This window comes from Scyliorhinus canicula, chromosome 2 (assembly GCF_902713615.1).
Source record: "Scyliorhinus canicula chromosome 2, sScyCan1.1, whole genome shotgun sequence".
Taxonomy (NCBI): domain Eukaryota; kingdom Metazoa; phylum Chordata; class Chondrichthyes; order Carcharhiniformes; family Scyliorhinidae; genus Scyliorhinus; species Scyliorhinus canicula.
The window spans coordinates 155097620-155101610 of NC_052147.1; the positions used below are offsets into that span (position 1 = coordinate 155097620).

General features: G+C 46.2%; 1 pseudogene; it reads left to right on the forward strand.

Moving 5' to 3' along the window:
- Nucleotides 1-2633: 2633 nt before the first annotated feature.
- On the forward strand, nt 2634-3418 carry LOC119962416 (annotated as a pseudogene).
- The last annotated feature ends 573 nt before the right edge of the window (nt 3419-3991 follow it).

Genomic DNA, 3991 nt, shown 5'->3' on the forward strand with positions numbered 1-3991 from the left:
CCAAAACAGATCCTTGTGGTACACCACTAGTAATTGAACTCCATGCTGAACATTTCCCATCAATCACCACCCTTTGTCTTCTTGCAGCGAGTCAATTTCTGATCCAAACTGATCCAATCACCCTGAGTCCCATGCCTCCGTATTTTCTGCAGTAGCCTACCATGGGGAACTCTACCTGCCAAAGACTTCTCATGTCCCCTCCTGGCTCTTCTTAGCTCTCTCTTTAGATCCTTCCTAGATAACTTGTAACTCTCGAGCGCCCGAACTGAACCTTCACGTCTCATCTTTACATAAGCCTCCTTCTTCCTCTTGACAAGTGATTCAACTACTTTAGTAAACCACGGTTCCGTCGCTCGACCACTTCCTCCCTGCCTGACGGGTACATACTTATCAAGGACATGCAGTAGCTGTTCCTTGAACAAGCTCCACATTTCAATTGTGCCCATCCCCTGCAGTTTCCCTCCCCATCCTATGCATCCTAAGTCTTGTCTGATCGCATCATAATTGCCTTTCCCCCCCAGCTATAACTCTTGCCCTGCAATATATACCTATCCCTTTCCATCACTAAAGTAAATGTAACTGAATTGTGGTCACTATCACCAAAGTGCTCACCTACCTCCAAATCTAACACCTGTCCTGGTTCATTACCCAGTGCCAAATCCAATGTGGCCTCGCCTCTCATTGGCCTATCTACATACTGTGTCAGGAAACCCTCCTGCACACATTGGACAAAAACAGACCCATCTAAAGTACTCGAACTATAGCGTTTCCAGTCAATATTTGAAAAGTTTAAGTCCCCCATAACAACTACCCTGTTACTTTCGCTCCTATCCAGAATCATCTTTGCAATCCTTTCCTCTACATCTCTGGAACTTTTCGGAGGCCTATAGAAAACTCCCAACAGGATGACCTCTCCTTTCCTGTTTCTAACATCAGTCCATACTATCTCAGTAGACGAGTCCTCATCAAACATCCTTTCTGCCACCGTAAAACTGTCCTTGACTAACAATGCCAACCCTCCCCCCCTTTTATCACCTTCCCTGAGCTTACTGAAATATCTAAACCCCGGAACCTGCAACAACCATTCCTCGCCCTGCTCTATCCATGTCTCCGAAATGGCCACAACATCGAAGTCCCAGGTACCAACCCATGCCGCAGGTTCACCCACCTTATTCCGGATGCTCCTGGCGTTGAAGTAGACACACTTTAAACCACCTTCCTGCCTGCCGATACACTCCTGCAACTTTGAAACTTTACTCATGACCTCATTACTCTCAACCTCCTGTATACTGGAGCTACAATTCATGTTTCCAAACCCCTGCTGAATTTAGTTTAAACCCTCCCGAAGAGCATTAGCAAATTTCCCCACCAGGATATTGGTACCCCTCTGGTCCAGGTCTAGATCATCCCGTTTGTAGAGGTCCCACCTACCTCAGAATGAGCCCTAGTTATCCAGGTATCTGAAACCCTCCCTCCTGCACCATCCCTGTCGCCACGTATTCAACTGCTCTCTCTCCCTATTCCTCGTCTCGCTAGCACGTGGCACTGGTAACAACCCAGAGATAATAACTCTGTTTATTCTAGATCTAAGTTTCCACCCTGGCTCTCTGAATTCCTGCCTTACATCCCTATCCCTTTTCCTACCTATGTCGTTGGTGCCTATGTGGACCACGACTTGGGGCTGCTCCCCCTCCCTCTTAAGGATCCTGAAAACACGATCCGAGACATCGCAGACCCGGGCACCTGGGAGGCAACACACCAACCGTGAGTCTCTCTCGTTCCCACAGAATCTCCTATCTATCCCCCTAAATATGGAGGCTCCAATGACTAATGTTCTACTCCTCTCCCCCCTTCCCTTCTGAACAACAGGGACAGACTCTGTGCCAGAAACCTGTACCTCATGGCTTACACCTGGTAAATCCTCCCCCCCACCAGTATCCAAAGCGGTATACTTGTTACTATGGGGAACGACCACAGGGGATCCCTGTACTGACTGCTTCCTCCCAGCCCCTCTCACTGTCACCCATCTAGCTTCATTCCCAGGAGTAACAACATTCCTGAAGCTTCTATCTATGACTACCTCTGCCGCCCGAAAGATCCGAAATTCATCCAACTCCAGCTCCAGTTCCCTAACGTGGTTTCTGATGAGCTGGAGATGTGTGCACTTCCCACAGGTGAAATCAGCAGGGACACTGACGGCATCCCTCACCTCAAACATTCTACAAGAGGAACATTGCACTGCCTTCCCTGCCATCCCCTCTAGATAAAAAACAAGAAAAAGAAAGGAAGAGCTTACCGGATATTCACTCAACCCCTTAGGTTAGAGGAGGTGGAAGGGTAGGGGACACTACAAGTGTAGTGTCTCGGGTTTAGCAACCACCCAACTTACATACAGGTACTAACAAACTTTTCCAGAAATCCCAACGGCCGACTTCCGGCTTCCTGCAGCTCTGAAACAAAAAAAAACAAAAACTGAAGGCCGCTTCTCCTGCAAGGTAAGTTTTTAAATAGGGAAACTTACCTTCCCGACAGACCCCTGGCCACTGCTCCCGCCGTGTATAAGGCCAATTTCCTAATGCCTTTTCTAATTAGGTTAGAATTGGTTATCAGGACCAATGACATACGCCTGCACCATGGGTTACAGTGGCCTGACTGTGCCCATCATCGTCCTCACTGTCTTCTGGGATGTCATAGAACATAGAACAGTACAGCACAGAACAGGCCCTTCGGCCCTCAATGTTGTGCCGAGCAATGATCACCCTACTCAAACTCACGTATCCACCCCATACCCGTAACCCAACAACCCCCCCCCCCCCTTTAACCTTACTTTTAAGGACACTACGGGCACTTTAGCATGGCCAATCCACCTAACCCGCACATCTTTGGACTGTGGGAGGAAACCGGAGCGCCCGGAGGAAACCCACGCACACACGGGGAGGATGTGCAGACTCCGCACAGACAGTGACCCAGCCGGGAACCAAACCTGGGACCCTGGAGCTGTGAAGCATTTATGCTAACCACCATGCTACCGTGCTGCCCCATAGGTGGTGTGGTGTCCTGGTTCATTCCTAAAGGACCCAATAGGGGTGTTATGAACACTATACTGGTGACACGTGCTGTTTGCTGCTGCCTTTCTGGCAGATTGCAATCCGGTCCCAGTTAAATCCCCTCTTTGGTCCACAATTGGGGCTGGTTTAGCACACTGGGCTAAATTGCTGGCTTTTAAAGTAGACCAAGGCAGGCCAGCAGCACGGTTCGATTCCCGTACCAGCCTCCCCGAACAGGCGCCGGAATGTGGCGATTAGGGGCTTTTCACAGTAACTTCATTGAAGCCTACTCGTGACAATAAGCGATTTTCATTTTCATTTTTCATTTTCAATTGAAAACTGAGACAATCTGGTACTTGTGCTACCAATGACCCTGAATTCATCAGCAAAGATCTTTCCATGGAGATCAAAGAAAGAAGATATCACTGCAAATAATTTGCTTCTTTTGCATCTGTATAGCTTTCTTAAATGGAAACTGTCCCAAACAGCTTTCAACGACAGTAGATAATTTTAAATTTTGCATTTGGATTTATAAAACGTGAATTAGAATTTATTCTTGGAATTTGAAGTAATAAGACTAATGTTAATATTTAGCAGCAATATATTGGAAACCTAAATGTTCTTAAACCCTTCAGCTTTAAAGTATTTTGGACAATTTCTATAACAGTTATACTAATATTAAAAAAAACAAAGTAATTTGTTTAAAATAAATATTCATTTTCTGGCATATAATTTCTGTACTAACCTGACTGTGTACTGCAATATAAATTTGCACTCTAGTTAAAACACTGCTTCCAGATTCCTTGCCTTCTGTTCTTCACTAAAATCAAAATCCATTTCAAATCTGATTCTGGAAACAATTTAACAAATACTTGTTGAAAAGCAGAAAAAACAAATAAACATGGACATCTGTGCAAAGTCACACTGCTGATGAAAGGCTCCAC